Genomic DNA, 27,445 nt, shown 5'->3' with positions numbered 1-27,445 from the left:
ATAAAGCCTGAAATGTAAGGTATGAACCATGGTATAAGGGAACGTGCTTGGGTAGAACAGGAAACTTGGGCTCTCTTCCTCCTCCTGCCATCAGAGCTTTTAGTGACCTTGGCCAAGCTTCTTCCCGTCTTAAGCCCTTTCTTTTAATTTCCAGCATTTATTGAATTGGCTCAGAAAGTCTTTTCTCTGGCTTAGGAGGCGTTCCGGAGAAGGCGACAGCTGAGGTGATTTGTCAAGTCTAGCCTCTGAGACCCTGTGAGTCAAATCCAGTTGACACTACTTTGGAAACTATATAAGTCAATGAAAAGTTTGAGAAAACCATCCCAATGTTTGTAGTTTGGGGTTGGAAAGGAAGTTTGCTCCTTTCAGGGCAGCACTACAACCTGCTGGAACTCTGCACTCACTGGCTGCCTCTCGCTGAGCCTGGTCTCTGTTCCTGGGCTTGTTGGCAATGGCTTTCTCAGGTGTCACAGGCAGGCTAATCACTCTGGCTTCACAATGTTCTCTAAAGAAAATGACATGTGAACTTTCCTGTTTTGATTGAGAGGTCCTGAGAGTCAGGCCAAGTGCTGACAAGACTGACCAGGGCTATGCTTTCAAGCAAAAGGGATCTGTAGGAGACATGAGTTGTCAGTGTTTACAGAGGTCTTTCCTTCCCGGGATCTTTCACCCACAGGTGCTTCTGGCAACCAAGGCTTTATTCAAATTTCTTCCAAAGCAGCAGGCAAGGCTGCATGACATCTTCCTTCCTCTGCCTACAGTTGTTAGGCCTAAGGCCAAACATCTCATGCAAGGAGAGACCATTCACAAGCTGAACCCCACTCTGGGTCTTGGTCTATTAAGACTCAGTCTATAATCTACTGGATTAATCAGGTTCTTGCTTTTTCATAGCCAAACTACAAGGGACTGACTAGAAAGGATGGATAACTAACATTTGCTGGCCCGACAAGGCAACTGTGGTTGACAACATTTAATCTTATATTTAAAAACAGCTGGTAGAAAGAACTTTGACTGCACTCAACGTTTGTCAAAGAAATCATGAGTGTCTAGATCGACAGATAGACTGATTACAATGATCTGACCATCACACAGTGTGTACGTACATGGCCATGTTCCACTGTATCCCTAGTGGGAAATGACTGTATGTCATCTAAAACTGAGACTGTATTTTAAAGATTGGGAATTTGGTATTTGGTGAAGGGTGCAGAAGTCTAAAGGTATGAATGAATCACAGCATTTGGGAAGTGGAGGCAGAAGAATTGGAAGTTCCAAGTCACCCTTGGGTACACAGTGAGTTTGAGGGCAACATGATACCCTGTCCCAAGAAAACCAAACAAAACCAACCAAACCAAACCAAACCAACCAACAACCAACCAACCAACCAACCAACAACAGAAAAGGAAAAATATATGGAAAGAGAGGACTCAGAAAGGCCATTATGGCTAAGGGGGAACCCAGTCAGAGGGAGTGTTGTTAGGCCAGGGCACCATGCTGTTGCTGAGAGAAGTATATGGGTGAAGCTCTGAGAGAAAAGCCAGAAGGAGGGCAGGTGAAGCCTACAAAGACATAAAGAAAGGAGTTCTCAGGATGCCTGGTTCCTGGAGGCTTTTCAGGGCCCTCAGCCTCAGTCTACAGTACTCTTTGTGAAATGACTTCACTGCCAGCTGGCTTTTCCTTGAGGTCACCTCAGTGTGCTTTTGCCCTGGCAACTGACAGAACTCTGGGACACACATTCGCCAGTGCTCCTTCTCGGGATCAACATACCTGTCATTTGCAGGCTTGGAGGAAACCTGACAAGTTCAGAACCTAATTTTTTTTTTTTATAGCATTTCCACATAGAGTTTACACTTGATCCACGGGTAAAGGGTTGTGTTTCCTTATGTAGGATATGCAGGCACATCCCTCATGCATAAGAAAAGGGCAGTGCACACTCTCCCATTTTATAGATGGGAATAGGAAGAGAATTTGTTTGAATTCCAGAAGCAGAGTATCAGACTAGTATTTAACTTGTATTATTCTCCCCGCCCCCACGGGGTCTGCTGCATAACTGCCAATGTCGATGTTGTTATCTCTAAACTCTACTGAGTTACAGAATCAAGACTGCCTAGAAGATGTGTATAGCCCCGTAAATTCCAGTTTGGGTTTTGATGGTTTACAACAGTTCTCCATCATTCCAGGCTCCAATCATGGCCGGAAGCTCTCACAGGTGTATTTTATATAGTCATAGAGAACCACACATTCTCTAATCACTCATCAGACCGATCAGATGAATGCGGCCACGAAACCTCAAAGCCTGGTTCTTGGTCTCAGGAAGCACTCAGGTGTGTTGGGTTTTTTGTTTGTTTGTTTTCCGCTTTGAACTGTTTATTGTGGCTCACGGTTTTAGGACATATTCCATCATCAGTTGGGGAGTGAGTAAAGCAATTCAAACATCATGCATCATGGCAGCCAGGAAGGAGAGAGGGAGAGAGGGAGGGAGGGAGGGAGGGAGAAGGGAGGGAAGGAGGGGGAGAGAGAGAGAGAAAGAGAGGGAGGGAGGGACGGAGGGAGAAGGGAGGGAGGGAGGGGGAGAGAGAGAGAGAGGGAGGGAGGGAGAAGGGAGGGAGGGAGGGAGGGAGGGAGAAGGGAGGGAGAGAGAGAGAGGGAGGGAGGGAGGGAGAAAGAGAGAGAGAGAGAGAGAGAGAGAGAGAGAGAGAGAGAGAGAGAGAGAGAGAACCTGCAATCTGGATTTCTCTTTTTCCCTTAATTCTATCCCACCCCCACCCCCCACCCCTAGCTTATGGCGTGGAGCCACCCATTCAGGGTGGTCTTTCTTTTCCGTTAGGAAATCCTCTTTGTAAACACCCTCCTTCTACTCACTATATTCGAATGTTAGTTTACCCTTAAGTGACCACTCACCCAATGCCAAATGTATGCCTGGGACAGAGGTCCTTAGGGATATAAGCCTGCTCCTATGTGAGTGCAGGGATTTCCAATCCTTGGTCTATGTCAGTCACCTCAAAACTCGTTAATTCATAGAGGTCCTGGCCTCTGCCCCTTAAGCTTTCAATTTTATAGGTCAAAGGTCAAGAGGTAGGAGCCCAGGTGATGCTGACGCCAAAGAACAGCAAGGATGGCGCTTTATACAGAGGTGTGTAAACAAGACAGAAGTGGCGGGAGGATGCAAGCTACACAAGGGTGCAAGAGAATTGTGGCCCAGTTCCAAAGGGGAGGGCCTGCTCCTCCAGGGCTGCCATGTGAGTGGCTTCCAGAATAGATTGCCTTTTGAAATGCTAAGCAGCTCCATGGGGGCCAAGAGCTGGATCCAGACTTTTTTTTTTTTTCTTGGTGCTCCCACGCAATGACCTGGTAATCATTCTGCCAACTTCATGTCAAGCCCATCTTTGGGACAAATTACTTAAAAAATCATCTTTTTAAAAGCTCCACTCAGCTGCTGGCTAGAGATTTCCATCTAATGAGCATTACTTTGTGTTGAATTATTCCAGGACCGGTAATGCAGAAACAGATGCAGAGGTGTGTGTGTGTGTGTGTGTGTGTTGGGGGGTGGGGTTGCTAGTTATTCTCCAATCATTTATCTAGGTTAGTCACCAAGCCACTCTCTGTTGCTTATAGCTCACATAGAAAACCACGTCTCCCTCTTCCTTGAGGTCAGTACAGTTACGTTGGAAGATCCATATAACTAAGTGAGAATGACTTATACAGCACAGGATAAAAAACCCACCTTTGCTTGGGTGGCTCTGGGGCTGCCTCAGTGGGAAAAAGTGCTTACTGGGCGAGCTTGATGCTCTGAGTTCAGGTCCCCACATACAAGCCAGACATACAGGCACAAGTGTCTGCAAATCCCATGATGCTCCACTGGGGAAGTGAGAGGCAAAGACAAGAGGATCTCACGAAGCTCTAGGACCAGCTAGTTTGGCTTGAGCAAGGAGCTCTTGTCTCCATCAAGGAGGGAAGGTAAAACCAACATTCTTACCTCCTCCTTAAGTGTATACAGGAACACACACATACACACAACAAAAATCCCCCCAAAACTAACCGACTGAATCCCTTACTTAAGAAGTAGGGTTGCCTACTACCTCTGCATTACCTCTGGCCCAGACCCCTGCTGCATCAGAGTTCTGCCTGGCCTTTGCTCTCTAGCCCCTCCCCACGTTCACTCAGCCCTGCTGTAGCAGGCAGAGCTGTCAGTCTGGAGTTGAGTCTCTTTCTCACCATCTGGAGCAGGCATCACCAACAGGACCCCTATGGACACATTGGTTTGTACAACATTTTTTTAAAATTTGAATTAGATGCCAGGATTTTTCAACAAGGAGATTTCTGAGGGGGAAATCTTAATGCTGGCTTTTGTTTTTAAAGCTAGAGGCAGTGATATGGTAGCAGTTTGCTTGCATTTAGGGGAGGTCCAGGCCCCATGGTCAAGCACTCTGAAGTTTCCCAGCCTTGTGTCACCTGCTTGGTCCCGAGGCTTCTGAAAGGTCACGGGGCCAGTCCCCCCCCACAGCTGCCTGCTTGGGTGCCACAGTCACATACCATCTGTCCTATTATTCACTTAGCATTTCTTTGAATTGTTGATTTTCTGGAGCTAATTTATTTAAAACATAAAATTTAATATCGCTGTGAAACAATGACTTGCTATCCCTAATTACAGCTTTGCCGGCTCAGTGGAGTAAACCGAGGTTTCTGAAACAGCCTGCAGTCTAACAGGATCCTGAGAGCTACATTTTAGGAAACACTAGGCAGGGCAAGGCCCACTGCCTTTTCTACAAAACCTTGTTTGGGCTGGGGTGTGTTCAGCATGTGTGAGGCCTGGGTTCACTCTCCAGACCCCAAACAAAATTAACCCAAATACATCTCTTTGCCTCAACGGTCTGCCTGGTGCCCTCAGCATGCTGCAGACTAGGCATTCCCCACAGTCCTGCCTCCTGAGGACACTCCCCTTCTCAGCCTCCCAGGGCAGCCAACACTGATAAAAGACCCTATCAATACCCTCTGTGCTTGGCTCAGCTTCAAACTCAATTTATTTCTTTTTAAAGATTTATTTGGGGACTGCAAAGATGGCTAAGCGGCTGCTCTTTCAGAGGTACTGAGTTCAATTCCCAGTACCCATGTGGTGGTTCATGACCATCTATAAAAGGACTGACGCCCTCTTCTGGCATGCAGGTGCACGTGCAGCAGAGCAGTCATACATAAAATAAAGGAACAACAACAAAAGATTTAAGTTTACTTACATGTGCATGTGTCTGCGTGAGTTTAATGTCATGTAGCTATGCTTGTGTGGATGTTCTCAGAGGCTAGAAGAGGGTGACAGATCCTATGACCTGGGGTTATAGCAGTGGTAAGCCACCTTAAGTGGGTGCTGGGAACTGAACCCAGGTCCTCTGGAAGAGCAGCAAATGCTCCTAATTTATACCATGTCCCTTCCCTGAAGCATTCAGATTTCCTCTAGAAAAATTGGGCTCTCCTTGTCCCCTGATGTTAGTATACATCATTCTCTCGCTTGTCTTATGGTTTCTACTGTGCTGTCATTTACAAGCTCTGATGTTCACCCGTGTGGACAACAAATCCCTGCAAAGGAAGGGGCCCACCCCCACTTCTCTACCACCCCATGATTTGTCCTGAAGCAGTGCATGTTAATTTGTAAACAACGAAGCATAATGATAATTGACATCTTCTGGTGTCTTGACCTCATGGGCTAAGGCTCTTTCTGTGGGGCCTAGACTCCTTGATTCCTTGTTCACTTCTTTTTGTTTTAAAGTTTCGGTCTGCTAACTTTCCCCTAAACCTGTGGCTTCACTGTTAGCTCTTTTCCACTGGACCTGTTCTACCCAGCTAGACGTGGTCCCTGTCTCCTTCTCTCAAGACAGCAGTAACTAACTAACCATGTGGGAGGCCCTGTGATAATAAGAATTTGTGGGGCCTCAGTCCCCTATTTCAGTAGGAGCTGTCAACATAGTTTCTATGAATTGTGTACTTGAATTGCTTCTATCAGGACATCACATGCAAAATTGATTTGATTAGCAGGATGGTGGGATTCTCTGCCTCTGGTGGATTTTTCTTTACAATAATCACAGTGATTTGAACAATCATTCTTTCTTACTTATCACCAGGTATCACTCAGTATAATAATTTGAATCTATGTCTATAGGCCAGGGGTCAAGCTGGACCTCTGCTCAACACCAAATCCTATTAGAGATCACGATCATGTGGTTATAGGCTTATGTTCAGTATTTTATAGCTGTCCCAGCCACCTAGACAGCTCATTCTCTCTGCCTCAAGGCAGACATAGCCCATGGCAAACACAATCGCTACATGTCTCACAAGGAACTGAGAAATAGCTGCTGTTGCTGTGGAAAAGTGCATGGAACCTTCTGGTTACTTTTGACTCTCTGACAGTAGCAGGACTCTAAGCTGCCATTGTCCTAGGCTGTAGTTCAGATACTGGTCTTGCTTCCAGAGGAAGGCCGCTTTGTTCCCTGCCCAGTGACAGGCTGGCATTCTGCATGTCAGGGCTGTCTATTTTGTATCCAGGAAGAAGTTGAGACAGCTCTAGCTTCTGTCGTGAGTACTTTGTGTGCCTAGGTAAGCAGCAGCCCTGGGCATTCTGCCGCTGCCTGTGGTGGGCCAGCCCTCCTTTCAGCCCTTTGTTGCCTCCACTTGCCCAAATAACCCACTGGTCAGTGAGAGTCCCCAGTCTCTCTGCTGACTCTCTGGACTTTCCACAACTCTTCAGGCAGGACCCTGCATGGTTTGGCTGCTCATACAGAGAGAGCACTTCAGTTTGAGGCTACACTTGGCTGATGCCATCAGATGAACCCTGACTGGAATTCCAGCTCTGACTCTCACCAGCATCTCTGAATTCTGAGTTTCTCACCGCATATCTTCTAGGCAGCCATGGGATAGAGAGGACACAGCATAGACAGCCCTCAGGAGGGCTTGCTATGGCTGTCTCAGTGGTGGGACAGAAAGGAAACCCACGTGGAGGTGCCAAGCCGGAATCTAGGCAGTATGATGAAAAGTTCATGTGCTTTAGAGCAAGACCCAGGGCTTCTAATTCCATGGTGCCACCCACATGTAGCCTTGAGCTGGTCACTTTCCTATTCCACACCTCAGTTTTTCCAGCCTGCAAATTCGAGTAAGTGTAAAGTTCTGGGCCTAAGCATCACTCCTGGATCAGTAACTGATCCACTGTGGCTAGTGGGCCATGGACCCTTCTTTGTAGCTGACTGTTGGCTGACCTCAGCTCTCTGTCCTTCATCAGGGCCCCCAACACACTGTGTGTGCATGCAGGTGCATAGGCTTTATGACTACAGGGGAGAGCGAGCCTGGCTGTGGGCCTGGGAAAGCAGCAATTAATGCTCCCACACTGTCTCCACAAAGAGATGGCTTATATTTTTTAAGACACAACTGAGTCGTGGGAGATCATGTTTCTTCCACCTGGAGGACACACATCACACTGGGATGGGCCCACACTACGGCTGCTCAGTTCTGTCTTCCTTACAGCTCTGACCTCTCAGGCACCGACAGATATTTCATAGACACAACTTCCCCTTCCTGTGAAAGATGGCTTTCAAGGGTCTAATCCACTGGGCCTTTCTCATGAAATCTCTTACTTCCTGCCCCTACCCGTGACTTGTGCCCTGTTACTGTTCTCCTTGAATGTTCTATTTCTACAGGCAGGGTGTGGGGACCAATGGTCAGGGCTATGTGCACCTAGGGGGGGAAGCCACGAGACAGCTGTGGCTTGATCACTGTTTATTTAAACTGGGGGTGATTAGGAGTCATGTTGGGTTTGTGGGTATTGAAAACAGAAAGAAATGGACCAGGCACTGCAGGGGACAGATTCTTCCTGCTGATATCAGATCCCAGAGAGGCAGTCTCTCTGTGTGAGTACCTGCAAGGCTTTCTGTCACTCTGCCTTCCTGGCACCGGCAGGCATTCCCAAGTACTCAAATGCAGGTGCCTTAGAGTGCTCATGCTATGGTGGCTACTGCCCCGGTCATCTGGAGGTTTGCCACGTAGGCCTCTGCTTTGCTTGTGTTTGGAGAGTGCCCTTACTGACAGCTTTCTTCTCACACTTACCCAGGGTGCACTTTCTAAGACAAGTCAAAAGATGGCTAGAATATCTGGCTCCCATACCTCTTGTTTGTGTTTCTGTATTTCTCTTCAGATACAAGAAGGCCAGGGAGGGCAACCAGCTAGAAACCAGGGTCAGGAGAGATGTCCCACCATTTAAGCTGGAGGCTAGAAGGAGCTGTTTTAGGTGAATTGAGTGCTGGCTGTTGTAAGGATGTGTCCTCTCTGAACAGCCTTTTGAGGTCACCCACAAGCGTGAGATCTTTTCTCCACTAGCTTGGGGGTTTATTTATTGCCTCTTCTCTGTCACTGGAGCTGCCCCTCTTGCTTTATTTTGTTTTGTTTCCTTCTCATTCTTTCATTTCCCTTCCTCTCCTGTCTTCTTAGTGCTTTCCTCACTTGCTAGAAGGTTTGCTCAGATGTCTGATAATCTTCTGGCCTGTTCATATTTCGGGATGAGAACAAAAGCCTTCCTGTCAGCCACTGACTCGCTGCATGATAGGGACTGTTGCATTGTGAGATAATCCCCCCGCGGGCACCATCTACAGGGGCTTTTCACTCATATAATTTATTTTTCGAATAATCTCCTTCCTTAGAAGACATGTGTTTGGCTGTCAAAATCAGAGTCTAAAAATGTTACCTTCAGCATTTAGCTTACACAGACTTCCTGTTTTCTGTGGTGACTCTGCCCTGCCCTGCTATGCCTTCTGCCTGAGTAAGAAGCCTCCCTGATTTTTCTATCTAAGATGCCTTAGACACCCTGTATGTGTGAGGTAAGAAAGCTAGGAGCCTGCCTGCAGCTGCCTCTGAATCATACAGCTGTGTCCCTCATCCCAGATGTGTCTCCTCCTTGCCTTTGCTGTTCCTGGTCCCCCTGCACCAGAAGTTATCTGGTTCTTGCTTCTCTCTGTTTGACCCACCAGTGCTCAGCGCTCAGCTTCCTCCATGCCCCCAACTCTAACCACTGTCTGCTTAACAAATGTCTGCTGACATGTCCAGTAGGGGGCTGGCTCCTCTTTTCATCCTTGTGTGTTTACCACAGACTTGTTTGTTTTCAAACTATGGCTCATATTGTAGAGTTGCATTCAGCACAAGCTTCTGGGTCTTCTGTTCCTCCTCTTTACAGGTGACATGCTTTCTGACACTCCGATTACTGTAGTCTCCCATCCTCATTCTCTTTTCCTGGCTTTCCCTCCACCTATTAGTGTAGAGTGAAAAATTATAAAGGCCATCTTATGAAATATGTGTAAATTTTTCGCCTTAGACCTTGGGCAGAAAAGCACCTGCCAGCAGGTTTGGGTCCATCTAATTAGTTACAGAGGAGGGGGAGTTACAGGACAAAGGCCTGTTAAGAACATCCCAGAAACTGGCTGGCCAAGGGAAGAACTACACCCTGCCCCATGGTACGGCCTACTAGTGTTCAAAAAAGGTAAAACAACCAATCCTGTGCACCCTCGCGAAAGTTCGCTTTTTCCCTACCCCGCCCATATATAAGCGCTATGCCCCTGAGCCACGAGGTCAATCCCTCTATCCCCTATGTGAGATATGGGGATATGGGCTGGCCCAGAGCTCTGATTTAATAAACCACCTCATGTGCTTTACAGCAAGACGGTCTTTTGTGTGTCCTTTGGGTGCGTGCTATCCTGTGACTTAAGTGGGCCCCCTTTCTGGGGAGTCCCGGACCTTTCATTAGAAGTTGGGCACTCTTAGGCATCGGTTTGGAGCCCCTTTCTCTACTCTCTCCACTCACCTGCCTGCTCAGCGTCTGGAAATCTGAGCTCTGATGCCATGTGCTCTAAGTCAAACCTCTTCTCAGCCCCATTCTGATTAGGTTAGCATATCTTGTTAACATATCCTTAGACCCCAGGCTTCCTGCTCTGGGTTATTGCTACACATTCCTGATCAACGTTTGTCTTTCTTGGTAGACTTGGAGATCCTCCAGGGCACAGTTCACTGGGCTACATCACAACAAGGAGCTCAACCAGAGCAGAATGTGGGACACACAGAAGGAGCACCAGGGACACACACTGAGTGACTGCATGCTGACAATGACTGAGCAAGGACTAAAACAAGGAAGAGCACAGAATCGAAAAAACCTCTTCTGCACGCGGGCACCTGATGTGGCCACGGCTGTCAAAGAGCTTTTTGGTTAAGAGCCTTAGCTTTTCTGAACCTTAGCTGCTCCATCTATGAAATACAGACAATAATCCCAGCACCGACCTACTTGCCTGTGTTGTGAAGATTAAAACAAAAATGAAAACACGATGTCACTGTGTTCAGTAAGCCGTGTGCTCAATACAATGCGAGGGATTATTACTGTCATGTGAGCCGTGCCGGGCAGACATTTCTAGCCTGTTTGGGGCATGGCTGACACAGGAAACAGAAAGGCAGGCTCAGGCTTTCTTGGCTTGGGATTCTCTGAAATAGATTTCACTTTTGTAAAGCGAATCCCCACTAAGCCCTCTCAGTGTTCTGTAACAGCAGGCACGGGGCTCTGGAGACCACCTGGGGCTCGCCTCTCACCTCAGGCAAAGCTGGTTTAGAAAGAAGGTGTGCTTCTGGGATCTCGGCTTTACCTTAATGCAGTTCATTAAGAAACAACTGGGGCAACTGACACCAAGGAGAATATCTAAAATATTTACACACACACCCCCCCCCCCACACACACACAGAGCATATATATAGAGAGACAGATGTGCTGCAGACAGCTCAAGAGACAGGTGTGTCCATATTAATGGGCCACAGGTTTTTTCCCAGGCCTCTGGATGGTCCATTTGATCATTTGTGCCAAAGGTGAAGAGGAAGAACTTGAAGAAAACCCTAATCGTTGGAGGTTTCATTCCTCCTATATCCTGTCAGGGAGGACTCTGCTCAGAAAAGCAGCAGTCTGCATTCTGCCTGACCAACCCCAGCTTTGATGCAGTAACTTGGTCTCCACAGCAGGGAGTATGCAGGATTGATAGATGTGAGTTCAGGTTGGACTCCCCCAATCCTTATTGATAGATAGGTTTGTATTGTAAACATCACATCTATGCCCTATTTCCAGAGCCAAAAATTTTAAGCATTTCCCTGTGTTTTAGACTTTTCATAAAAAAGTTTTAATGGCCGTTTAATGAATGTTTAGCGAGCAGATGTACCATGATCTACCTCAATGATTTCTATTATTGGGCCTTTGGACTGTTACCAAATTTTCACATTTGTAAACAAGGCTGTGGTAAGCATGCAACTTTTTATGATTATGGGTTTACTCCTTCATGAGAACTTCTCTGCCGTTCACAACCTTTATGGTTTGATACAAACAGCCAACTTGTTTTCCCAAAGGGCTGTAGTGATTTACAATGTAACTAGTAACAGCAGGCACAGTTACACCACAGCCTTGGACTGGTATTTACTGGAGAAGTTGATATACCATTATTTCAGTTTGTTCTTGATTACTAGTAACGGGAAAAGTACTTGATATATGTCCCTCTCAAATTATTAATTTCTTCTATACATACACTGTAGCCATTTTCTTAAAATATTATGTACATTGCCAGTATCTGAGCTTTAATATCATCATACACACACACACACACACACACACACACACACACACACACACACACACACACACATTTGGTTTTTCAAGATAGGGTTTTTCTGTGTAGCCCTGACTGTCCTGTAACTCACTTTGTAGACCAACCTGGCCTCGAACTTTCAGAGATCCACCTGCCTCTGCCCTACCTCCCAGTGCTGGGATCAAAGGCATGTACCACCACTGCCCAGCTTCTTCAATAAATTTTAAAGCTTAAAGCACTTCTCTGAGGCAGAGGTAGGTGGGTGTTGCATTTTAACCGCCCCCCCTAATTTGGTTTAACTTTGAAGCATTTATCTTTTCTGTTCATCTGGAGTATTTTTGGTACTCAGCCTGTATTCAGGGTGGAAAATTCAAATTCTTCTGGAGGCTAGGCAGATAAGTTAGCAATTTGGGTCATTTTTGCTTTTCTTTGTTGTTTTTCCTTAAAAAGATTTTGTTCGTAGTATTTGTGTGTGTGTGTGTGTGTGTGTGTGTGTGTGTGTGTGTGTGTGTGTACATGTATGTAGGTGTCTACGGATCCCAAGGAGCTGGAGTTATGTGGGTGAGCTGTCCTGGTTACTGGGAATCAGACTCCAAACTCCGGTCGTTTGTAAGTAGAGTGATCACCCTCAACTGACCAGCTGTCTCTCAAGCTCCTGTGTTGTTTTGTTTGAGTCAGGGTCTCCTTTATCCCTGGCTGGCCTTGAACTTGCTATGCAGGTGAGGATGACCTTGAATTTCTGATCCTCATACCTTTGAAAGGTTCCAGAGGAGCAGTGGGATAGACTGGTGGTTATGAAAGGAGTTAATGCCATGGGCAGTCAGACAGGTAACTAAAGTAGGGGCTCTGAGGAGTGTTAAGTCCTTACCACCAGACTGCACAGCAGGGGCTCTGAAGAGAGCCAATCAGGGCCCACTCGGTAGAAGTGGAAGTACCCTCTTCCACCTTATGATGATGGGGCCCTTACATTCCTAAAGCCTCTACCTCCTGAATGCTGGTCTTATAGGCAAGAGCTACCACACTGCACCTAGTTAGGTAGCATTGGGGACTGAACAGGCATTCTAACAACTGAGTGACATCTACAGCCCCTGTTTTCATGAAGGAGGCCATAATGAGACAGTTTTCTGGAAAAAAAAATCTATCTTGTAAATAGTGGACCAACCCACTGTAGGTTACAAAACCACTTTGTGCCCATCAGCCCGCCCCTGCCCCCGCATTAGCATGACCCCGCCCCCTCATTAGCACGCTATGGCCACTGGCTTAAGCTCCTGACTTTCCATTGATAACTATTGACTAAACCTTCTTTTCTCTACTCACTTGAGACTCCTGCTTTTTTGAATGTTGGTTTAAAAAAAAAAGTATTGTTGCATTATTGGTAATATTTCTAGGCAGGTTTGTGCTATTCAATCAGCTTGGCTCCTATTCTCTTTTAATTATTGTAGACTTATGATATAGTGAGATCTTTAACACGGACTGCCACTATTATTCTTCCTCTGAAGAGCTCTTCTAGGTTTTCATCTGTCTACCCTTCTAGACAAGTCTTGAAGCTGTTCGGCCAGAGCTCTACAATTCCGTTCAGGTTCCTCTTAGGCATTCTGTCAAACCTACGGATTGTCATCTCAGAACATTTCAGCCTTGCTAGCCCGGGAACATGCAATATGACCTCATCATTCATGTCCTGTTTTACGTTGCTCAGTGAGACGTTGCAGTTTTATCATACCAGTCTCACATAGTTCTCATTAAGATGATATAGTACTATTTATTAATTTTTTTTTGAGTAGGGTATTTATTTTTAGTATGTTGCCCAAGTGGTTTTTCAGGTATTTTGGAAATACCTTGACTTTGGGAAACCTCAGTTACAAGTTGGGCTCCTTGTTAAATATTAGCGTTTTTTCAATTTGTGTGTGTGGGGGGGTGGTGTATGCAGACACACATGCTTTTTTTTTTCCAAATATAAACACCTCCCTCACAAAAATAATAACTTGGCTTCAGTCTTTTATTTTTCTTCCTCCTTACATTGGTCAAAGCTTCTGAAACAACACCTGCTAGTAGATACATCATATTTTGTTAGTGATTTTAAAGGAATCGTTCTAATATTTAAACTAGAAATTTCACATTGGCCTTGTGCTTGACGTCACTGTTTGCCCCGCTCTTTCTGTTTCATTTTCAGTATTTTTGTGACTTGATATTGTCATCAGAAGGGCTATCATTGCTTGTTGTACACAAAAGCCAGCTCCCAGCACAGGACACAGTGCTCTCAAAAATGTCTGAAATTTTCAAGAGTCTCAACCAGATGTTCCCAGGTTAGGATCCTAGCTCTGCTGATTTTGGAAATGTGGGGTAATAAATGTGACCACACAAGCTCATGACGGGAATTCAAATGAGCTGATGTTCTTCCATTATGCTCAGGGTAATATTTGGTGCTAGGAAAAGCTCAACAGATTGTTACTTTCTTCTTCTACCCCTTAAAAGGAAGACAACATCTCCTAATGCAAGCTATCTCAGGAATTCCTCTCTTTAATAGGCCTGCGAAATGCAAGTGCCATTTGTGGCAGACATTACACTGGCCCTTCTGCTCTGGTACATATGGCCCGCCATTTCTCATGTTTTCAAACTACCCAATCCATCTCTTGCATCCCGAAGGGATTCTTTTGACCTATGACACCTGATGGAAATAAAAAAGCAAGCTGACATGTAATATGAACCAGGACTGAAACAAACTGTGCTTCCATTAGCCTGGAACATGAGTGTGCTCCGATAAAGGCAGGAAGAGGCAGCATTTCAAACTTAAAACAGATGTTCAGGCAGTTCTGGCTCTCACTTTTCCTATCGCCCTTCACATAAACTTGTGACACTGCCATGGACACCGAAGGTCTAGTTCTCTGGTCAAGCACTAGGAGCCAGCTCAAGCCTTTGTTAAAGTTGCCACCCCTGAACCATGGCTTGAATTTGAAGGAGCCATTTCCCCAGGGAGTGGTCCTGGGTACTCATTCTTTGGCAGGAGGGATTGTTAGAGAGTAGTGAAGCTCAGTGCATCTTACACATCATCCTCATGTGGTGGGAGGGAAATGGGGACTGGGGAACGGATGCTCGCTTACTTGTAAGAAGGGGGGATTGGTATATAGATCAGAGAGTCTCAGTCAGACCCACTTAAGGTCAATTCAAATCCTACCTCTGTTCCTGCTTAATGCTGTTTGGGGGGCAAGTTTATTGTTTTCCCTGAACTTGGTCTCTTCATCTATAAGGGGATATAGTAACTGCTGTTGTCTGTCACAAACTTCAACTTCCTGGTGAGCACAGGCAGCATTGGTGACTGTCCCAATAATAGCAATACACACTCTTAGGCGCCAGGCACGATTCTGAGCATCTTACAAATATCAGTTCAATTCTCTTCATCATTCCCCTCAAGCAGTGGGTGCTAAAATCAGCAGCTTTCAGATGAGGAGACTGGGATCCGGTAGGTTACACATCTTCTCCAAGACCACACTGCTAATAAGTAGCATACAGCATACAAACACGTCCACTCACATGCACTTCCTAATTTCTGTGCCCAGTGGTCTCTACTGTTCCTTTGCATGACAGCTGATCCACTGGACCATCAGCCCTATGGTAGCTTTTACACAGAAGGGAATGCAAGCAGCATGGCTGTCCTCAGAGGGCAGCCCATGTCTAGAAAGTGTTGTGACCCAGTGATAAGCTCAAGCCAGCCTGTTACTTCCTCTCCTGCACCCTTAGGGCTGTTCCTCCTCGGGCGCCCCATGTGCCGCTTCCCCCTCCCCCCATGCCCTCTCAGCGCTCATCCTTCACCTGTGCCTCCCCCATCTCTATTACTTCTCTAGGTCTCCAGCTTTCTTTGCTGGCTTCCTTCCTATTACTGACAACACCCTCAAGGCTCCCCTCACCTTACGTAAACCTTTCCAGTCAACCTGCCTCCTCCTCAGGTTACACCTATCTGTCTCTGAGCCTGCTCTGTCTGGAAGGAACTGTTTCCATTCTGCCTCATTCCCTCCTGAACTCCTGGTGACCCTGCCTCTGCCTGCAGCCTGCACCAGGGCTGGAAGCTGCTCTCACGGAGGCTGCCCTCTGAGGCCTCCCCATTGACCAACACCAGCAGCTTCTGGGACCTTGTTCTCCCTAACTTCCCTGAGTTTAAGCTCTCCAGATGTCTTCCCTCCCTGGTGGGGCTTCCATCTTTAATCTCACCCCGTTTCCAGTTCTAACTTCTTAGCTATTCTATCCTGCCCCCCTCCTCCCCTTCCCCCTCCTCTCACTCATGCTGAGTTCTCCTGGACTCACTCCTTCTCCAGTTCTGCACTATCTCCAAGCTGTCATTTTTAGCTACCTACATACTGGTACCTGACAGCAACTATCCATTCTGAGAGTCTGTTAGCAGCCCAAATCTAACATGGATAACGTCTTCATGGCTCTTCCTTCTAGCATATTTCATTCATTCATTCATTCATTCATTCGCTCATTCATTTAGCTCTTCACCCTTTCCCCCCTCCCTCCATGTGCTTGTGTTCATCCACGTGGAAGCCAGAAGACAACCCTGGCTGTCATTCCTCAAGTGTCATCTACCTTGTTTTATGAGGTAGGATCTGTCATTGGCCTAGGCTAGGCTAGGTGGCCAGTCAGCCCTAGAGACTTGCTGACTGCTTCCTCAGTGCTAGGATTATAAATGCATGCCGCCAATTCTGACTTTGTCTTTTTTTTTTTTTAATGTGGGTTCTGGACATGAAAGTCAGGTCTTTTACCAAGTGAGATATCTCTGTAGTCCTCATCCACCCAATCTTGAAGATAAAAATTTTGTGCTTCTCCTTAACAGCTAAAATACAAGTGGTTAAGAAAACAGCCCATGACACTGTAGGTTCATCCTCTCCTTTATGAAAAGGTATAGGCAGTGCCCTAGGCCAGGCCTTCTCCTCTCCCAACCCTCTGTCTCCACAGTCAGCCTTCAGTTGGTCTCCCTGTGGCAGTCTGAGAATCCAGCATCTCTGTCTATGCCACTGTCTGAGGTCCTTACAGGACACACTGGGTGCCACAGTTTGACCTAAAAAACACCTCACTCCCTATTGTCTTCAGAATAAGACTTCCCAGCTGCTCTACACAGTCCCCCCCCCCCCCCAGCTGGCCTTGACTTCTTTTTCTCAGCTCTTCTCTGGGTGCACACATCCTCATCTTATTTTTCTTTTCACTCCCAGACTCCTAGACACACTGGGTGTCTTACCCAAAGACCTAAGTGGGGAAAAGGAGAGCAGTGCAGACAGTAGGACCATATGGACCTGGATCCCAGCTGCAGCCCCAGTGACTGGGTGTTTAATGTATACCTAGTCATTTCAATAGTGTGAGCTTCATTTTGCATTGTGGGAGAATCCTTACTTTGTAATCTGAGGGGGTGGCAATGGCCCTTTCTGGTCAGTTTTCCAATCTGTTAAGCAGTTGTTTCTCAGGAAAAGCCTTCAGTTTTTCCTTGCTATGGACTGAACTGTGTTCCCCTACCAGGTTCATACCCCCAACATGACTGGATTTACTTGGAAATAGGAACTGGAAGGGCCTAGAAGGAGATAACAGAGGTTAAGTCAGGGTATCATTAGTCTGACAGGACAGGTGTTTTATAAGCTCAGGACAGGGGAGCATTGTTTGCCTTTTTTGTGTTTATGCAGGTAAAGGGCTCCAGGAAGTCAAAGCAATCCAGCAAGAAAGACCTCACAGAAACAAATTATGCTAACACTCAATTCTTGAATGCCTTGTTTCCAAATCAGCAAGAAAAGAATGTAAGACCTCAGCCTGTGCATTTTGTCATGGCAGCCCCAGCAAGCCAGCATCCTCATCTTCTCCCTTTCCTTTTTCTACTGACAGCTCTCTTTTCCTTTTATAAAGCTGTTGACTCTGGTATCAGTTGCCCATCTTCAACAGAAGATAGTTTACAGTAGGAGATGCTTTTACAGATACTTTGAATTCACATGCACACACACACACACACACACACACACACACGATATAAAATAGCAAAATATGATACTGATGCTTTGTTCTGTCCACATACTACTGTTCAGTGGTTAAACAAAGATAGTTTGCATATCCATCACATCATTAATCTTCTATTTGTGGTGAAGACATTCCAAATCTTCTGTCTGTTAAAACATGTTGTGAGAGGGACCACTTTCAGTAACTTAAATTGCAGCATACTTTTGTAAGTGCTCTAGTAGTTATTAGTTATTGCTAATTGCCATTGCCTAATTTATACATTAAACTCTATCATAGTCTCTCTCTCTCTCTCTCTCTCTCTCTCTCTCTCTCTCACACACACACACACACACACACACACACACACACACGAAGGCATACAGAGTTTGGTGTCATCTATTGATTCACAAAGCCACTGGGGTCTTGGGACATGTCCTTTAAACACTACTACACTCTTCTTATGGGTTTCCAGCACTGCACTGGCCCTGAGTTGCTGAAGATATTTACACAGTGCTCTCCAGCATACTCAGCACTCCTCACAGTGGCCCTTTGTTCCTCAGCTCCTCCTGCAGCCTTGACAGTGGGGACAGCCCTCCTTTCTATGCCCAAAAGAACTCATGCGGGCCTCTCTGTTCCTGCAGACCTTGTTATGGTGTAATTACTCACGAAAAGGTCAGTTTTCCCTCTTGACTGTAGGTTCTTTGAGGGCAAGGCTTGTTTTACTCACTGCAAAAACTCCAGCACTTACTCATGCAGATAACTTGGCAAATGAATGAAGATGAAAATAAATAAGAAGATATTGATGCTTTCACGGCACTGTGGGACTCTCTGGTGTAGGCTTTTATAGGAGTGTTTGGTGAGCCTGAGACTAATGAAAAACCCCACACCTCTCAGACAAAAGCCCCATGGCTCCTGCACATGGCGGCTAGAATTCAACTCAGCTCTGGCTGAGATTCAAGCCTTTGCTCTTCCTGTGTACCACAGCATCCTCCCCGGGCACAGCCCCGCTGCCCCTTTATTTCTGACCCCTTTACTAGTCACCACCAGTGCCAGTCCCAGGAGAGCTCCTCATCCTGGAGCTAGTGTCTACCCAAAAGGTGTTGCAAGGTAGAAGGCTGTACATTTGTCAGTATCACCATGAAGGGAAAGAGGAAAGGTACTGACAGCCTTCACAGCTGATATACTGGCATCTCTTGTAGCAGGAGAGACAGCTTTTACTAACCGACAGAGGAAAGAGATAACAGAAAACCCAGCCACCACTACTGAAAAAAAAAAAAAAAAAAAAAAAAGTCTTCCATGGGTAACTTCCTCGGATTGGTGAGTGGAGTAGGAAGAGTGTCTTTAGCAGGGTGAGGCTTGAGTTGGGGCTGCTCCCTCAGCCAGGAAAGCAAACCTCCTTGGCCAGTAGCACTGAGCCTCAAGTTATTCATCTACAGTATGGAATAGACAGAGTCTAACTCCTGAGTTGTTCAGGAACTTATACTGTCCCTACAGTCCCTACAGTCCCTACAGTCCTTACAGTCCCTACAGTCCCTACAGTCCCTGGCTCCACAACATTGTGCTGTAATTATGATCCCGGCCCAGTGATGAGGCTTCGCTGTGTGAGCCTCAGTTCTCTTAAGAAGATTAGGAATGCAATGTCAAGGAGAGATTCCGGCATTACACAGTTTCACTGTGGATGAGGACGGAGTCTCCAAGCATCCAGGATCTTTCTGCTGGACTTCCCTCAGCACGTTTTCCCAGTCCCCACCCCTGCAGCTCTGACCCTCCTGGGTCCCTGCCAGCAACATGTGTTTGCTTACTCCCCAAAACAGACAGACCCTCTTCCCCTCTTCTCTCCTCCTGGTTTAGCCTCTGCCCATGGAAAACGTCATCCTAACTTGAGAGGCTGCCCAGTTACCTCCATGGCTTGGACACAGGTCCACTCCAGTCACTTATCCCTACTTCTGTCTCAGGTTAGGTCAGCACCAGCCCTGCCTAGGTAACAGGAAGATCTTTCTGAGATCTTCAGAAAAGATCCTGTAACTTGAAGTAACTATTAAATGTGTATGTCAGATTGATCCCAAGTCCTGCAGTGGCTTCCCTTGCTACCCTTGGGATTTGTTGAAAAATAATAAAATTTTGCATGTCACATGAAAAGACTCTCATAGATGAGCTCCTGACATCCCAGACATGTGCAGCCCCTTGAAGCTCACGCTCCAGGAGACCTTCTGAGTTCCTGGAACACGCCCATCCTGTTCCTCCTCAAGCTTCACATTGTTCTTCCCTCGGTGTGGGTGTGGTCTGCTCTTCTTCCAGCTCCACTCTTCATAGCTCCCACCACATCCCTCGGCCTGCGGTCCAGATCAGGCCTCATGGGTGCTCCTCTCTGAAGCATCTTTGTTTCTCATCCTAGTGCACACTGACCATTTGTGGTCATGGGTCTTTATATAGATATGATATGTAGATAGAGTTCCTGATTGGCTTCAAACTTGAGAAGTCTAAGCATACGTACAGATTCCAACAGTGCAAGAGACATGGCTATTTGATGTACTGACATGGAATGGCTGCTTGGGTCACAGAAGATAAAAAGGCAATCAGAAACCCCTGAGTAAATAAATAGCTAGATAAACTTGATACAGTCTCAGTCTGTTTGCAATCTGGCCTTTGCTGTTCTGCCTCTGACACTCCTGCCTTTCCTCTGATAGTAAAGGTTATAGACACAGTGCTTGGTTCTCTGGGTGGTGTGACGAAACTGAGCCAAGCCCTTTCCCCTCTTCCCCAGCCATACATACAGCATCCTTCTCCTTAGTGCTATCTCACCTGGGGCCCCTGGAATAACATCCAAGATCAAGTCATGTGGCTGCCTCATGGTTAGACCTATGCCCTGGGTTAGTCTCCGTACAGTCCAAGGGCTCTTAACTGGTGCTTGCTGAACCAAACAGCAAGGATGAAGCCTAAAGGAGACACCACTGGTTGCCTACCCCATATCTACTTCCCTTGTTTCTGAGAGAACCCTACTTTTGGTTGGAGAGCCAACACAGCAAGCTAAACTTGTTCCATTCCAGACATCTTGCAGCCCTGAGGGTCCAGGAAACACACTTTAGCCAAACGAATGCTAAGCTACATGGTTTAGGGGGAAGTTTTGCTTTCTTATGCTCTCCCCTTTCTTCTTTTTCTCTTTCTATCTTCTTTCATTCCTTAATTAAAAGGAAGGTGAATCCTGGCTTTAGCTCATGGCATTCTTAGGCTTGCATCTTATTTTAGTAGAGTGTGTGTCTGTCTGTTTGTTTGTATATGTGTGTGTGTGTATGTATGTTTGTATATGTGTGTGTATGTAAATATGTGAGTATATTTGTGTGTGTTGTATACGTGTATGTATGTGTTTGTATATGTGTGTATGTGTGTTTGTATATGTATGTATGTATGTGTGTATATGTGTTTGTGTATATATGTGTATGTTGTGTATATGTGTGTGGATGAGTGTGGATGTGTGTGCGTGTGTGTGTATGTGTGTGTGGAGAAGCCACCTTATGCCCATGAGGCAGCAATTATGAAAACAAAACCCCAGAGCAAGACTGGCAGAGCACAGGGGAGACAGAACCTTGTCCCTGATGTAACATCTTGGGTAGGAGTGACAAGAAGACATCAAAGCCCCCCAAATGGCCCCTGAGTATGGTTTTTGCTCTTCACACACTAGTCATATGTCTTAAGTCCTTCCCACACAGAAGGCAGACCCTTCTGCTGCTGGGCAACCACTGGTATCCTTTCACTACCCCTTCTTTCCAGTCTTTGCGGTTTCAGAACATTCAGATGTCTATGATAAGATACCCAGAGCAGCAGCAGGAATGGGGCAATGGGAAGCCCTGACCTTTGGAGGCCGGGGAAGCTATTGCAGGGCTAGGTTTTCAGTCTGCAGATGGAGCATTCTGAGACTCCCAGCTCTTTTTCCAAACAGAGTCTGGCTACAATCACCAACAAGCTCCTTGGGCTGTCCTTTGACCTACGATTTCATCCCACTTCTCCCAATGCTCGGCCTGAATGACTGTATCAGTGGATGTAAATTCACAGGGCACTGTTCCAAAGGAGCCATTCCATTAGACATCCCACAAAGTACCAATGCCATTTACAAGAAGCTTGGTTTAGTATCAAGAGAGTCAGATTCTTCACTGCTCACTTTCTCCTTGACAGTAGAATTCAAAGGGAAGGGTGGGGGGCGGCAAAGATGAGCCTACTAAAGACTGAGAACGAGTGCTCAATCACCTTTCTTGGTTGCTTCTTTGAAGTGCTGGTTTTCATACGAACTACTTTATCACAAGATCCTTGAGAATACACTCAAAGGCTGGTGCCTCGTGGGGGCAAAGGGAAGAAAGAAGCACTACGGTCCAGTAAGCTTTGGATAATCTGATTATGATGGTTTGCAGAGAGGCAAAAATGTAGGTGCAAGAACCTAGTGTTTCTTGCAACAAAGAGCAATGGACTAGAGGAAATCCAGGGAACCCATAGCTAGTGCCACTACAGCAGTCTGTCTGTCATCTCTGATGTTCCACACCCCAACTCATAGCCTGCAACTCCAGCAACCTCCCTGGACCATAGAAACGAGTGTTTCCTCATCCAGGGCTCAGAGGAAAGCCTTCCCGTTCTTATCATTTTGTCTTCATATGCAAAACCCTATCTCCATGCCCAGTCAGTGCAGAGTTAGCTTTCTGCTTGGGGTAGCATTCCTGGGTGACTCACTTCTGCCCATGTTCTAGTCGCGCAGAGTCACCCAACCTCACAGCCAGATTCTAGGTTTCTAGCTACACACCTCTAGTTCTTGCCATTCCCGCAACTTGGAATAGATGGCTTACCATGTACTTTCTATTCGCCTTGTTAATGTGTATCTTTTCAAGTAAATTTTTCTTTGCATCATGTATGCTGCTTCTTGTGCATATGCACCATAGTGAACATATGGAGATCAGAGGAAAACTTGCAGTTTTCTCTTTGCACTGTGTGGGTCCCAGGGATCAAACTCAGGTGACAAGGGTTGGCAGCAAATGCTTTACCTGTTGAGCAAACCCACTAGCCCTCCATTTTCTTTAAATAAGACTAAGCCACACATGCTTTAAGGAACAGATTAAATGTCCCTCTAGCCAAGGAGCCTCTGGGACCCACTCAGCAGGACACACCCTTCCCCATTCTGGCCTCTTGGCCCTTTGACCTGTGCTTCTGGGAATGACCTTCCTTGCTCCTTTCTTTGTTTTAGAGGCAGTTAACCATATAAACACCATCTCCATCAATCCAAACTGCTACCTACTTTCTCCAGGTACTCAACATGGGAAAAAAAAGGCAAGGTTAGATAATGAATGGAAATCTAGGAGAAAAGATGGCAGGAAAGAAAGGAGCTGAACCACTTCCAGTAACTGGACTTAGAACAGACTGATTTCCAGTGGCTGCCCGAAAATAAACAAGCTGACCGGCCCTTTCAATTAGCACCAGGAAGGCCAGCACATGTTCCTTATAAAAACTCCCATGGCTAGTGCTTTCTAACAGCGGCTCTCATTTCTCTTGAGTTTCTATATCCACCGTATGTAGGCCACCTCTGTTATTTGGCAGCTTGGCTTGCCTTGCTGCTGTGTCAGGTTGATATGTCCTTTTATGCTTTGGCATGAACTCAAAGGAAAGGATAAGTTGCTGGCTGGAGACCCAACATACCACACTGCTAACTTGTCAGGCCTCAGAGTGGCAAGCCACCCAGGGAAAGGTATTCTCATTGTTAAAGTTAGATACTGTAAGATTTTTTTTTTTCACCATAGTCTTTTTAATGACTTCTCAAGAAAACTTCCCGGATCGATGTGAGGTTCTTACTGATAATTGGAGGCAAGTTAACAAAGGGGAAGTTATGATTCATAGAACACAAACAGAAATAAAATATTAAATCATATCCATGACAAATAGCAAGACTCTTGCACAGTGGGGACCCAAGGGAATTTAGAATTCAAGTTTCCATTCTGGCTTTGCTGCTAACGTTGAGCGAGTCATCTAAGCCCTTGGAACCTCAGCTTCCTCATCTATAAAATTAAATTGAAGGTAAAACATCTCTTTCAAAGCTGGGGAGATGCATCAGTGAATACAGTGTTTATCTTGCAGAGACCAGGATCTGAGTTCAATTCCCAGAACCTGTATTAAAAAGCTTGGGTGTAGTGGTATACAGAGTCCCAGTGCTGGGCTTGATGACAAATTAGCCTAACCTAAACGGGGGTGGGGGGTTGGGAGGGTTAGGGCAGGGAGACCCTGTCAGAGGAACAACATCCAACATTATTCTTTGCCATCTATACGCTCTCTCACATATACACACACCGTCTTGTCTCAGGCTGTCAGAAGTTATGTAGGACAAAGTGTGGTCTCCAGTGCACGCTAGATGTGCTTCAGATATTTGACCAATAAATGAACCAATGAATATGTGGAAAACAAATTAAATATAAAAACTCCAACAAAGGTTTGATCCGGGGGAGGAGGCAACATGCTAAGAAGGGGGAAACGCTCAGTGTTCAGGGAGGCCGGTGTGAAGTCACACCTAGCTTTTCTTGCAGCATCCCCAAACCTCGACTTCCTCATTTGCACCGGGGAGGTTTGTCTCCTTCCAGAGTTAGTGTAAGTCTCAAAGGATAAAAATCCTTGGCAAACTGCAAGCGCCGAGTTAGACTTTAGCTGGCCGGCTGTGCCTTGCCTTGCAGGTGGGATCCTGTGATGTCAGTAACACCTGTGGTCAGCAAGGCTGCCACCTTCGGGGAGTTGGGGAGAAACAGTCCCCTCTGATTCTAAATCTCCCTATGCTAGGGGAAGGTGATTATTTCTGAAAGCAGATGACATGTTTTATTCTAAAACTAGCTTGGTTTCAGTGGGCGTGTACACATGTGTATGTGCATGCATGCATGCGTGCGTATGCTTGCACACATGTGGCACAGATCCAGTTTAGTGAGAATTGTGTCAATGCCAGGTCTCTGTGTGGAAATACTTGTATATCCAGTTTGAAAAGTGCTTTTAGATATTTTTTCCAAGGCAAAAGATAAACTCATTTGATTTAGAGATATCAGCTGGTTTGCATTAAATAGGAGGGAAAGCAAAAGCATACACAACGCAGGCATTTGTTAGACACAATTATTTCTCCCGTTACTTAATTACAAGCAGACATAAATATGCTGAATTCTGACATCTCAGGTCTTCTTAAATTCCCGATCTGTGTTTCAGCATGTAATGTAAGGAGGGTCATACTCCACTTTGTGTGTTAACCAAGCCCGAGAGTTATAATTGTATATTGGGACCATAATGACTTTGCTAAAGCAAGGCCTAAACTTTTAATTAACCTGCCAAGACAAATTACAGCTCACAGCTCACAGGTAACGATCACGGACAGCTGAGACTCAATGCTGGGGACTCTCGGGAAAGAGGGATTAATAGCAACATCAGAATCAGTCTGTTTTTTTATTAAAAGAAAAATAATAGTGTTCATTAAACAATCATTGTAGTTTGAAGGGAGGCAGGCAGACAGGTCAGAAAGACATCGAGAGAGAATGGAAGAGGAGGGAAGGGGCACCCTTCTCTCGAGAAGGACTGTATGACTCCCCTCTCTAGGGTAGGTGCAGAGGCCCGACAGGTACCGGTGCTCTCTGCTCTTTTTCCTAACGCTCACAACATGGACTACAAACAAATACTTAAGAAATTTTTTTCCAGGCAGGGAAGGGCTGGCCCGCCACTGACAATCACAAAAGTAAGAGGGAACCACAGGAGAAGGGAGGAGCAGGAGTCAGTTGCATTGGGTGTTTTCAGAGCCTTGTTGACAAAGAGTACCGGGCTCTCCTATCTGTCCACAGACTCAGGGTTTCTGAAAAAAAGACCAGGAATCCAAACTTCTACTTGATGCCTCAGCTGATTCCTCTGTCCAGGAACATTTGAGAAGGACCATAACTATAAGCCCTTGCTGCTTAAAACAGGCACCGTAGTAGCATGGGCTCCATTGGGTGCAGCCTCCCCAGGCCTGCTGGAGTACATTCTGCATTTTATCCAGACCCTCAGGTAGTTCTTCAGTGTACTGATATATTGGAAGCATGAGAAAACCTATCTGCTCTCACATACATGAAAGGGTTAAGGGACAGTTTTAGTCATCCAGGTGAGAGGAACTGGGGTGAAAAGCAAGACCATGGTCTTAATTAGAACAGAACAGTTTAGCATGCTCTGACAAGCCAAGAGTTGGCAAAGGAAAATCCCACTATTTCCTTACAGTTTAAAGATGCATATCCTAATTAAATGGCTTTCTTTGGGAATTTAAATTAATAACCTTTCATATTTATATTCAGTTATTAAAACGGAAATCTGGCTGTAAATGCTCCTAGCTCTGGGTGGGTCCAGTGCTGTGTGCCTCTTTGTGAACTGTACCTAGAAGGAGTACCAGGCTAGGAGACTAGGGAACTCTGATGCCATAGGACATGATAACTGTGCCCCTAAATTAAAGCCACCATAGCAAGAAAGACTATATATAGTTTCTGCTGCCTGACAAAACCTGAGAGGCGACAGCCTAGCCGTTGCTGAGGCCAGCCTCCAGCCTCCAGCCTCCAGCCTCCAGCCTCCAGCCTCCAGCCTCCAGCCTCCAGCCTCCAGCCTCCAGCGGCACTGATTGGGAGCTGCAGTGTTGGCCTCCGTGTCAGCAATAGCTACTAAGACACAGCTTCAGATTCCAGAATGTTTTTAAATTAATAAAGTAATTAATTTGTTTTTTTGAGACAGGGTTTCTTTGGATAGCCCTGTGTTCCGCGCGCCTCTTGTGTCCCCTTCGCCCGAGAAAAAGGACACGGAGGCAGTGATTGGGTAGTTACTACAAACGAGGCTTTACTTCTTGTATAAGCAGAAGTGGAAAGACGGCGGAAGGACCAAAGACAGGAAGAGGCACAGCTTAAATACACCCTAGAGTGACATGTTCACTTCTGATTGGCTGTTCACTCATTACCCCATATTACGCCCCGGGATGGGCAGTGACTTTTGGCGCGCTTTTGCCTTTTTGCACCTGCACAGTTAATTATTTACTAGTGGAGGACACGATGTCCGAGCCATCTTGGAATGGTGGATTATACTACCGCTAACAGCGGCTTCCTACAGCCCTGGATGTCTTGGAATTTCTCTGTGGACCAGGCTGGCTTCAAGCTTAGAGATCAACCTGCTCCTACTCCCCACACGTGCTGGGATCAAACACATGTACCACCACTGCCTGGCAAATCTATTTAATTTTATTTTCTGTGCATTAGTGTTTTGCCTGCATATATGTCTGTGTTGGGTCCCCTAGAACTGGAGTTACAGACAGAGGTGAGCCGCCATGTACAGGTGTTGGGCCCTCTGGAAAAGTATTAAGTGCTCTTGACTGCTGAGCTATCTCTCCAGCCCCAGATTTCAGAATCTCAAGAAACCAAGGGATGGAGAAGAATAAGAATCTGTATGATATTAAAAGCCAAGTTCACAGTAGAGCTTCTGGAGTAAGCCAGTTTTCCACTACACCACACAGGAAACTGCCAGAGGGAAACCAATAGTATTGCAACTGGCAAAAGAGCTGGGCTGCCGAGGGTCCTGCTGAAGGAAACCTGGCAAAGGTCATACTCTTGCAAATTCCTTACCAACCAAGTGGCACTGCTCATGAGACTCAGTATGTATTGTGGCAACAGACTACACCTCTGGTCAAGGACAACACAGAGGGACATTTCTTTCATCAACACCAGTTGTTGGCTGCCACCTCTGCTTTTTTTTTTTTTTTGCCATCAAGGCAAAATATTAAGGCAGAATATAGCAGAAGCATATTAACCATGCTCCATTTAACAGAAAAGTTCGCTCTGCCTCAATACTAA

The 27,445-nt window shown here is 46.1% G+C and overlaps 1 protein-coding gene across 17 annotated transcripts in view; it reads right to left on the bottom strand.

Annotated features, from left to right (window-relative positions):
- Tenm4 (teneurin transmembrane protein 4) overlaps nucleotides 1-27,445 on the bottom strand; it is a 1,520,543-nt gene that overhangs the window by 145,150 nt on the left and 1,347,948 nt on the right. The window lies entirely within an intron of this gene.

Source organism: Arvicanthis niloticus, chromosome 1 (genome assembly GCF_011762505.2).
Source record: "Arvicanthis niloticus isolate mArvNil1 chromosome 1, mArvNil1.pat.X, whole genome shotgun sequence".
Classification (NCBI taxonomy): Eukaryota; Metazoa; Chordata; class Mammalia; order Rodentia; family Muridae; genus Arvicanthis; species Arvicanthis niloticus.
Note: the sequence above shows the minus strand (reverse complement) of the source record. Positions and strands in the feature narration are given on the sequence as shown.